Genomic DNA, 12,331 nt, shown 5'->3' with positions numbered 1-12,331 from the left:
TCACTGTTGTGGGCCCTGGGAGAGCAGCGGCAATCCTCCAGGTGCAACGGCAAGAACCAGGAAGGAAGGAGGGCCCAACAGTGGGCTCTTGATACTAATGGCTACACTTTTGAGCCTATGCACCTGCAATAAGAACAAGGCCTAGAGTGCATTGTGCCTGGGGGTTTCCTCCTGACAGCCTTCATGTTACTCAAATGTGGCCACTCTCACAGCCAAACTCAGCGTGTAGATGTGATGCATTCCCCCCAGCATGGGACACGACACCCGGGGATGAGCCTCCCTGGCACCGAGGGATCACTACCACATACCAGCTGAAGAAGCAACTAGAAAATGACCTTGAATTAAAGATTCAATGCGGAACAGCAGAATATACCTGTCTACATATAATAACATGACTTCGGGAAGCTGTTTGACCTAATGTAAGGGGGAAATGGAAAGGAGAAATGAGATTATAACGCTGTGAGTCTCTAAAAAAGAGTCTGGAGGTTGTCAGAAGGAATGCCCCTATGTACAACTGAACAGAGTCTAAGAGACAGATAAGGTAGATACAACCCCAGGTATTGGTTCTTTTGAGGGATAAAGAGACCCACGGGTTCTATGGTCATGGCAGAAGGGGTTCACTGCCATGACAGATGGCCCTTCTTTGGAGCTGGTGTTTCTGCATGATGGAAATGGACTCAGAGGGGATCTCTTTTCACAAGACTTGCATGCTACTTTATTGGAATTGTAGTTGGTGCTGAGTTTAAGATATATGTAGGGGATTTGAATCTCTGGACTGATAATATGACACCCAGGCCCAGAGCCTCAACAGACTTCAGCTCCTACACTTTGACTTATTGGACTTACTCCACTCAGCTAAAATGGAGTTGAAGAAGGTCAACCACCACAACATGGAGCCTAGAGTGTCTACAACTAGAAGCGGGAAGAGTGCATCCAGTACCCATGTGGAATCTAAGCCCTCACTTGACATAGGTGTGCAATGGACACAACCAATCCAATGTCCACAGAGGAAATGTGAAATGGGTGTGGGAACGGTAGCCATGGGGGCTGCTGGGTGTGGGGAACGGGAGGAAGAGATGAGATGTGGAGGCGTTTTCGGGACGTGGAGTTGTCCTGGATAGTGCTTCACGGACAATTACGGGACACTGTAGATCCCCCCAGGGCCCACTGGATGGAACGTGAGAGAGTCTGGGCTATGATGTGGACCATTGACTATGGGGTGCAGTGATGTTCAGAGATGAACTTACCAGGTGCAATGGATGTATCACGATGATGGGAGAGAGTGTTGCTGTGGGGGGAGTGGGGGGCGGGGGCGGTGGGGTTGAATGGGACCTCATATATTTTTTTTAATGTAATTAAAAAATAATAATAATAAATAAATATTAAAAAAAAAAACAGAGAACGAAAAGAAAACTAAAAGTAAAATGGTAGGCATAATCCAAACATACCAATGATTACATTAGATTTAATTGGTCTAAATACACCGTTTTAAGGAAAGATATTGGCAGAATGGATCAAAAAAACATGATCTAACTCTACTCTGTCTATAAGAAACTTACTTCAAATATAATATTATATTAAGGTTGAAATTAAAAGGGAGGGAAAAGATATGTCATGCAAATATTAGTCAGAGGAAAGCAAGAGTGGCTATATTAATATCAGATAAAGTAGACTTCAGAATAAAAATTAACAGAGACAGAAAAGAACATTATATGATAATAAAAGGGCCAACCCATCAAGATGAACCATACCAATCCTAAATATGTATACATTAAACAACAGGGCTGCAAAATATGTGACCAAAAACACAACAGAGAGGATATAGACAAATTTAAAAGTATAGTTGGAGATATCAACACTTCTCTCTCAAAAATTGATAAAACTACTAGACAGAAAATTACCAAAGATATAGAAAATCTCAACATCATCAACCAACAAGAGTTAATTAACAATGATAAACCATTCTACCCAACAACAACAGAATACAAATTCATTTCAAGTGTCCAAAGAACATAAGTCAAGATAAACCACTGGGGATGAGCCACCCTGACCCAGAGGGACTATTACCAAGCACTGACTAATGATGCATCCAGAAGGAGGAAATATTAAATAAAAATGAGTTTTCATGGCTAAGAGATTTCAAAGTAATTCTGACTGTCATTCCAGAGATTATGCTTATGCACATTTTAGCAGGTATGGCAATGTTGACTGCCACAGTAAACATTGCCTCAAACAGCTGAGCTCCTGGGGCCTCTAGAGACATCTAGACACTATAAGCAGGACAGAAAATCTCAGGAATTTGGCACCCTGTTAGTGGGCTTTCCTTTGGAATACATACTGCCCAATATAACAGAGATAGACTCATTTATAATTTCTCTACACATGGCTCTTCTGCCACTTTTATTTGAACTTATAATTAGCACTATTCTTGTTAATTATATGTCCCAGAGACTTAAATCTTCAGTCTACTCATATGCCGATGGAGCCCCGAATGTCAGCAGAGCTGCCACACCCACTCCCCAGTTGACTGCCCTCACCAGGGCAACTAACAAAAGGATGATGGTAGACAACGCCCACCCCAAAAACAGAGTATCTACAACTGCAAGCAAGACAGTTCCACCCATCTGCCCCATGGGGTCTAAGTCCGCTCTCAGTCAGAAACAGAGTGGGCATCGCCATCCCAAAATCCTCAAGATTGAGGAATGAACAAACATAAGGGGGCAATAAAATTATGGACTAAAGTAGACTTATTATTCTAGCAATGGAAGAACTTGTATCACTGATAGAAAGGCAGTGGTCAGCAGAGGTTCTGCGGGGAGGAAGAAGGAAGAATTGGTGTAACATGGCATTTTCGTGACACTGGAATTGCTCTGAATGACATTTCATTGAAGGATGCAGACCATTATACATTTTGTCAAAACCTAAAAAAATGTTGAGCGCAAAGTGTGAACTGTAACGTAAGCTATAGACCATGGTTAGTAGCAATGCTCAGTACGTGTTCAGCAATTGTTAACTAATGTGCCACACTAATGAAAGACGTTGCTAATGGAGGAAAGTATGGAAGGGGTGGGGAAGGGGTATCTGGGAATCCTCCCATATTTTCAATGTATCATTTATATAATATAAACCTTCTTTAAACATAAAATGAAATTAAATTGAATTTTTAAAAGACACTATAGGAAAAGAAAATTACAGGCCAATTTCTTTAACGAACAAGGATGCAAAAATTCTAAACAAAATACTTGCAAACAGAATCCAACAGAATTTCAAAAGACGTACACATCACGACCAAGGGGGATTTATTCCTGGTATGCAAAGGAGGTTCAAGATAAAGTCAGTTTATATAATACATCACATTAACTGAAGGGGAAAAAACACATGATTATCTCAATCAATGAAGAAAACGAACTCGACAAAGTCTAGCATCCCTTCTTGATAAAAACACTTTGAAAAACAGGAATAGAAGAAAAGTTCCTCACTGTGGTAAAGAGCATATGTGCAAAACGCACAGCAACATCATACTCAATGGGAAAAGGTTAAACATTTTCCCTCTAAGATCAGGAACAAGACAAGGATGCCCATTGTCACCACTGTTATTCAACACTGTGACAGACGTTCTAGTTAGAGCAATTAGACAAGGGGTGGGGGGGAAGGCACCCAAAAAGGAAAAGAGGAAGTAAAACTCTCACTGTTTGCAAATGACCTGATCCTGTACTTAGAAAATCCTGACGTATCCACGACAAAGCTACTTGAGCTAATGAGTTCAGCAAAGTTGCAGGATACAAGATCAACACACAAAAATCAGTAATGTTTTTGTACACTTTGAGGAGGAAATCGGGGGAAATTCCATTTTCAATAGCAACAAAAAGATTCAAATACCTAGGAATTAATTTAACCAAAGAAGTACAGGACCTATATACAGAAAACTACAAAACAATGCTCAAAGAAATTTTTAAAGACCTAAACAAATGGAAAAACACTCCATGTTCATGTATTGGAAGACTAAATATCATGAAGATGTCAATCTTACCCAAACTGGTTTACAGATTTAATGCAATACCAACCAAAATTCCAACACCCTACTTTCCATTAATAGAAAAGGCAATTACGAAATTCATTTGGAAATGATAGTGCACCCGAATAGCCAAAAGCATTCTAAAAAAGAAGCGCGACTTGGGAGGAATTTCACTGCCTGACCTTGAAACATATTACAAAGCTACAGTGGTCACAACAGTGTGGTACTGGCATAAAGATAGACACATCGATCAGTGGAACAGAACTGAGAACCCAGAGATAAACCCTCACCTCTAAGGTCAACTGGTTTTTGACAAACTTATTGAGTCAATATCAACGGGACAAAACAGTCTCTTCAACAAATGGTGCTGGGACAACTGGAAATCTATAACCAAAAGAAGGAAAGAGGACCCCTATCTCACTCCCTATAAAAGAATCAACTCAAAATGGATCAAAGAGCTAAATATAAAAGCCAAGACCATAAAAACTACCAGAAGAAAATGCAGGGAAACATCTTCAAGACCTTGTAGTAGGTGGTGGTTTCTTGGACCTTACACCCAAAGCACACACACAACAAAATAAAAAAATAGAGGGAAGCGGACTTGGCCCAATGGATAGGGCATCTGCCTACCACATGGGAGGTCCACATTTTCAAACCCCGGGCCTCCTTGACCCATGTGGAGCTGGCCCACACGCAGTGCTGATGCATGAAAGGAGTGCCCTGCCACGCAGTGGTGTCCCCCGCGTAGGGGAGCCCCACACGCAAGGAGTGCACCCTATAAGGAGAGCCGCCCAGCGCGAAAGAAAGTGCAGCCTGCCCAGGAGTGGTGCCCCACACAGGGAGAGTTGACACAACAAGATGACGCAACAAAAAGAAACACAGATTCCCGGTGCCACTGATAAGGACAGACGTAGTCACAGAAAAACACACAGCGAATGGACACAGAGAGCAGACAACTGGGGGGGGGGCGGGGAGAGAAATAAATTTTTTAAATAAATAAGTAAATAAATCTTCTTTAAAAATAGATAAATGGGATCTCCTCAAAATTAAACACTTTTGTACCTCTCCAGGACTTGTCAAAAGGGTGAAAAGGCATCTCATTCAATGGGAGAAAATATTTGGAAATCACACGTCAGATAATGGTTTAATATCCAGGATATACAAAGAGTTACTACAACTCAACAATAAAAAGACAAACAGCCCAATAAAAAATGGGCAAAACACTTGAATAGACGTTTTTCCAAAGAAGAAATACAAATGGCAAGAAACACATGAAGAAATGCTCCATATCACTAATGACTAGGGAAATGCAAATCAAAACTACAATGAGATATCATTTCACACCTATCAGAACGGCCAGCATTAAAAAGTCAGAGAACTGTAAATGTTGGCGAGGATGTGGAGCGATAGGAACACTTATTCACTGTTGGTGGGAATGAGGTTTGGGACAGCCACTGTGGAGGACTGCTTGGCGGTTCCTAAAGAAGTTGAATGTAGACTTGCCACCTGACCCGGCAATACCACTGCTGGGTAGATACCCAGGAGAACTGAGAGCACGGACACGGACAGACATCTGCACACCGATGTTCATAGCTGCATTATTCACGATTGCCAAAAGCTGGAAACATCCCAGGTGTCCATCAACAGATGAAAGGATAAACAAATTGTGCTGTATTCACACGATGGAATACTATGCCGCTGTAAGAAGAGATGCAGCCATAAAACAACGGACAACACGGGTGAACCTGGAGGACATTCTGTCGAGTGAAGCAGGCCAGACACAAAAGGACAAGTACTGCATGACTGCACTACTGTGAACCAAGCATATTGTGTAACATATTGTATGACCCAAAAGAAATGTATATGTATCCAGTACATTTAAATGAGAAATGTATGTTTTTATTCAACTATGTTTTTAATTTTTGTTTATATTTTCAATTATCAAATGTACAAAATAAAGTTTTTAAAAAAAAAAGGTGACACAGAGAAGGGAAATGGGTGAGGCCGAATCTGTCCAAAGGGAGCAGTTGCAGATAGTGTAGCCAGGGCACCTGACGAGGGCGGGGCGGGCAGAAGCCTCACCTGCGCACAGGGGGGCGGTCCCCGCGCAAAGCACAGGGGGCCCCAAATGCGGCACGTCACACTCGCCCGGAAAGTCAGGACAAGTCAGAGCCTCGCTGCATCTGTTCAGGGGCCAGCCCACCTCTTCGCACGAAGCCCCCCGTGAGCTCCACGCCCTGGAGGTTAACCCGGGGAGCCCCGCGGTCAGCCAGGGCCGCGCTCGTCCCCGCGCGCACCTGCCGGGCCAGGCGGCGTCCCCGCGACCGCGCCCGCCAGACGGCGCCAGCGCAGCGCCCCAGCGACCCCGCCGCGCCCGCCCGCCCAGGCCCAGCCCCACCGCCCCCGCCCCAGCCGCGCCCGCCCCGCGCCCGCCCCGCGCCCGCCAGGCGGCGCCCTAGCGCAGCGCCCCGCCCACCCCGCCGCGGGCCCGCCCCGCCCCGCCCCAGCCGCGCCCGCCCGCCCAGGCCCAGCCCCACCGCCCCCGCCCCAGCCGCGCCCGCCCGCCCAGGCCCGCGCCACCGCCCCCGCCCCAGCCGCGCCCGCCCCGTGCCCGCCAGGCGGCGCCCTAGCGCAGCGCCCCGCCCACCCCGCCCCGCCCCAGCCGCGCCCGCCCCGTGCCCGCCAGGCGGCGCCCTAGCGCAGCGCCCCGCCCACCCCGCCCCGCCCCAGCCGCGCCCGCCCGCCCAGGCCCGCGCCACCGCCCCCCGGGCCGCCGCCCCCCGCGCCCGCCCCGGTCCCCCCACGCGCCTTCTGCGAAAAGGGAATATGGAGAGACAGAACAACTTTCTGGAAAAGTGGTGGAGAAGCCAAGCTGATGAAGTTGGAACCTAAGTGTGCACTAAGGGAAATGCCAGGGAATACCAGGGCCTTTTCAGACACAGCCCTAAAAATCCCCGGAGTTGGAGACAGTGGGAGCCGAGGACGTAAGGGGTGGGGGTAAGGGTGAAAACAGTGGGCTGGTTGAAAAATCTGTACGAGGAGGAGTTAGGACCCTAGATCTTTCCCTCCTTCCTGCTCTGCACACCCGGGAAACCCACCTTTCTCTCAGCACCGTTCTGGGCTTAAAGCGGGGGCCAGATGCTTACTATTTTATATTTTAGGCTTTGTGGGCCATAGGGTTTCCTTCAGAGCTATTCGACTGTGCCATTACAGCACAGAAGCAGCTCAAACAGTAAGTGAGTGTGATGTGTTCTAATGTGACTGGCACTGCCGTTTGCGTTTCATATCGTCTTTACATGTTATGGTTTTTTTTCAACCATTTAATATGATAAGATCCATTCTTGGTTGATGTATCATATCCAACCAGGTGGCCGGGAAGTGGACGTGGCTCAAGCAGTTGTGCCCCTGCCTACCACACAGGAGGTTCTGGGTTCAGTTTCCAGTGCCTCCTAAAGAAGATTAGCAAGACAGCAAGCTGACGCAATAAGGTGACACAATGAGGTGATGCAACAAGGTGACATAACAAGATGATGCAAAGAGAAACTCACAAGCAGGGAGTGTATGTGGCTCAAGCGATTGGGCACCTTCCTTCCACATGGGAGGTCCTGGTTTTAGTTTCCAGTGCCTCCTAACAAGAAAAAGAGCAGACACGGAGAGCACACAAGGAACAGACACAGAGAGCAGATAGCAAGTGCAAACAACGAGGGGGGGAGAAATAAATAAATAAATAGATGAATGAATGAATAAATAAACAAACAAACAGGTAGCAGTGGTAGTTTGCTGATGACTGGCTTAAAAAAAAACTACAAATAGTTTATGCATAGTTTGATAAAGTATACTTGTTTTTTTGTTTTAATCTACAACACATCTTCCAAAGAAGGAAATATGGGATGTGTTCTCATTTAAAGTTGTGAACAAGACAAAGAGACCCACTATCATCACTTTATTCAGCACTGTAGCATAGGTCATGGCCAGCAAAACAAAACAAGAAAAAGAACAAAAAAATTATAAAGGAAGAAATAAAAGTGTCATTATTTACAGAGGATATGATTACCGTAGAATCTAAAGACAAAGTAGCTGATATTCTCAATCTTATGTTTTCACATCTTTTCTTTTGCTATTGTACTTTTTTTATGGTTTTTGGGAAATTTCCTCTCCTTTACCTTCCAAACCCTTTATTAAATCCTTATTTTAATGTCCCATGTTTAAATTTCCAGAAGCCCTTTGCTTATTTTCTGACGATTCCCTTGTTTAAGCACCTTGTTCTTTCACAAATACAGTACCTGCTTTTTATCTCTTTGAAGATATTGATTATAAATTTTTTAAGGTTTCTTCTCTGTTCCAAGTTCTTTCTTTTGTTTGCTTTTGGACTCTGCCTTTGTTATTGGATGCTGTCTTTATTTTGAGTCATTTTTGAAGATCTCTTCTGAAGCCTTACCGAGCATCTCACTCTCCAACCAAAGCCCACCGTCCTTGCAGCTCTAGCTCTCCCTCATTCCCACTCCTCTTCTTCCTTGACCTTCCCACCTCCACCAGGCACTTCGCCTCTTTGTTTCCATCCAGTCTATAGTCTTCCTTACTGATTTCATTCCTGAAACTCTCGTCTAAATGATAATCCACCAATTCAGCAGCACCACACTGCAGACATCCCAATACTGGATCAGATCAACTCTCTGCCTTCTCTGTTGCCAGAAGAGAGAAAAAGGTCTGTGAATTAATATCACTCCCAATTTGCCATCTACATGTTCCTCTGAGTCCCCAACATGCTCATTTCAGAATGTCCCTCTTCATTGCCCAGAGCAGTTTTTTCAGAACTCCAGCCCTCTTCTTAAGCCACTTCCTAGCCCTCATTCTCAGCAGAGGATTGTGCCTGTTTCACACACAGAGAGAAAATTTAATTAATCAAGTCACAACTCTGTAATTACCTCAGATATCTGAACTTACATCCTTCTCTCATGTCTCAGTGGAAGTGGCATTCCTTCTTCCATCCAGATTTTCTCCTGCCTCCTTTGCTGTCATCCAGTGATTCTCAAACTTGCACCAGTATCACCTGGAGTGCTTGTAAAAGCATTGCTTTGTTTTGTTTTATTTGGAGTGGGGGCCACTCCGGGAATTCTTATTCATTATATCAGGTATGAAGTCCAGCAAATTGCATCATTAACAAACTCTGAGGTGATGCCAATGCTGCCCGTTCATGGTGCATCCACTGAGCAGCCTGCTCTATTCCCTCACCGTGTCTCCTGGAAACTCCTGCTTTATCCTCAGCCCCTCTGCTGTCCCCTGCCTATTCTCCACACTTTGCACTTTGCAATGTAATTTCTATTCCCAGTAGAACATCAGAACAACTCAGTTGCTAAATAAGTGGACAAGGTGCTTACCTTTCTTAACAACTATCACCCTTAATACTTTCCCTAGTTCTAGAAGACACTATGCATCCTGGGGACTCCCAAAATAAAGGCACAACGAGCTCGGTCGAGCCCAGCCGCACCGCGGCGGGCAGCGAGCGGGAGAGCCGAGTGGCGCTGCGCCGCGGCGGGTGGCCGGCGGGGAAGCCAAGCCCAGCCGGGCCCAGCCGGGCCCAGCCGATCCCAGCCGAGCCGCGGCAGGCGAGGGAGCCGAGCCCAGACGAGCTCGGCCGAGCCCAGCCGCGCCACGCCGGGCGGTAGAGCCGAGCCGCGCTGCGCCGTGGCGGGCGGCGGGCGGGAAAGCCGAGCCCAGCCGAGCCGCGGCGGGCAGCGGATGGGGGACCGGAGCCCAGCCGAGCCCAGCCGAGCCTGGCGGCAGGGTTCCTGTTCTTTGTTTTTTGTGTTTTTTTTTTATTTTTTATTTGTTGTTGTTGTTGTTGTTGTAGTTGTTGTTGTTGTTGTTGTTTTGTTTTTTTTTATCCTCTCTTTCTTGTCCCCAATATTCTTCTTATACTATTTTACCTTAATAATACAATAGGTCCTACAGGAAATACCTCACATTTGCTGGGTTTCCTCACCCTCCACTGCCTCATTTCTCTGTGAATAGATTTAGCCTATCTACACTATCCCCTTTCCCCTACAACTTGATATCCTCCACCATCTGCTATCTCTCCTATATTCCATCTCCCTTTCTTTGATCCACAAAGTGTCTAACTCTTAATTTCTAATACCTTTGTTTAGTTTTCCATCTGGTATTCGTCCCTGAAACTATTACCTTCCTTTTCTCTTTCCCTCTCTCACGAAAACAATAGCCTCTTAGTACGTACCACATTCCTCCCATATTCAGTCGTCTACCTCATTATAGGTACTTTCCTACTACTATAACTCTACACAATTTACATGATCTAACCTCCATCCTCCCAGAACTCATATTGTTGCTTTGTTAACATATATCACCAATACGACTTCACACTTTTTCCTTCCTTACACAATTGCCTTTCCCCAGCACTAATACTTTCCTTTAAAGTGAGCTTAACTAGCAATAAGAAATTGGAATAAGAAGAACAAAGTGACAAAGAGAAGATATAGCACTTACACAAAAACAACAGCTAATTAATCTCCAAGACTAGACAAAGAAGATAAGGAACTGATTAAACCCGTCAAGAAAAAATGTTGACAAGACAGCAACAAAAATCTACAAACCAAACCAGTAATCAGGAAAACATGGCTGAATCCAATCAACAAACTAAAAATCAGGAAGGGGGGCAGGACTTCGCACAAGCAATGAAAGATCTCAGAACATTTATCACCAACAAATTTGATGAAGTAATGAAAGAGGTTAACAGCATGAAGACAACACTTGGAGGGGAAATTGCAGACATGCTCAAAAAAATAACAGATATGATGGAAATGAACACCACAATTCAAGAAATCAAAAATACACTTGCAACAAATATCGGCAGACTAGAAGAGGCAGAGCAGAGAATTAGTGATGTGGAAGACAGTGCATTGGAAATCAAACAGATAGTAGAAGTGGTCAATAAAAAGGTAGAAAAAATCCAGATAGGACTTAGGGACCTGAATGATAACGCAAAACGCTCAAACATACGTATTATAGGCATTCCAGAAGGAGAAGAGAAGGGAAAGGGGTCAGAAGGAGTGTTGCAGGAAATAATGAGTGAAAACTTCCCAAATCTACTGAAAGAGACAGATGTACATATCCAAGAAGCACAGCGCACTCCACTGTCATAAACCCCAACAGGCCCACCCCAAGACATATACTTGTCAAATTATCCAATGCCCAAGACAAAGAAAAAATTCTAAAAGCAGCAAGAGAAAAGAAAACCATCACATACAAGGGAAACTCCATAAGATTAAGTGCTGATTTCTCATCTGAAACGATGGAGGCAAGAAGGCAGTGGTATGATATAGTCAAGGTACTAAAGGAAAAAAAATTTCCAACCAAGAATACTCTATCCAGCTAAACTAGCATTCAAAAATGATGGAGAGTTCAAAATATTCACAGATAAACAGAAACTGAAAGAGTATATCAACAAGAAACCTCCCCTTTAAGAAATTCTTAAGGGAGTTCTGCAGGAAGAAAGGAAAAAACAGGACAGTCAGAGATGGAGGAGAGTGTAAAAGCAACAAGAAAGACAAAAATAGAAGGGGAAAATAAAATAATACAAACAAAATATAACAAACACAAATCCAACCAAAATATAGCTACCATAAATAACTCTCTAAATGTAATAACACTGAATGTCAACGGATTAAACTCACCTATCAAAAGATTCAGACTGGGACACTGGATAAGGAAATATGACCCATCTATATGCTGCCTACAAGAGACACATCTTAGACCCAGAGACTCATGGAGGTTGAAAGTGAATGGCTGGAAAACAATCATACAAGCAAACAACAACCAAAAAAAGGCAGGAGTGGCTATATTAATATCAGACAAAATAGACTTTAAATGCGAAACAATTGTGAGAGACAAAGAAGGATACTATATTTTAGCGAAAGGGACAATCTTTCAAGAAGATCGAACAATCATAAATATTTATGCTCCTAACAAGGGCACCTCTAAATATGTGAGGCAAACGCTGGAAAAACTAAGTGAAAGAATAGATGCATCTACAATTATAGTGGGGGATTTTAATACACCACTATCAACTCTGGACAGAACATCTCAAAAGAGAATCACTAAAGAAACAAAACATTTGAACAGTATATTAGAAGAGCTGGATCTAATAGACATATATAGATCATTACACCCAAACACAGCAGGATATACATTTTTCTCAAGCGCACATGGAACATTCTCCAAGATTGACCATATGCTAGGCCACAAAGAAAGGCTTAATGAATTCAGAAAGATCGAAATCATACAAAACAATATCTCTGACCA

Source organism: Dasypus novemcinctus, chromosome 11, assembly GCF_030445035.2.
Source record: "Dasypus novemcinctus isolate mDasNov1 chromosome 11, mDasNov1.1.hap2, whole genome shotgun sequence".
NCBI lineage: Eukaryota > Metazoa > Chordata > Mammalia > Cingulata > Dasypodidae > Dasypus > Dasypus novemcinctus.
The sequence above is the reverse complement of the archived record's forward strand: the minus strand, read 5'-3'. Positions refer to the sequence as shown.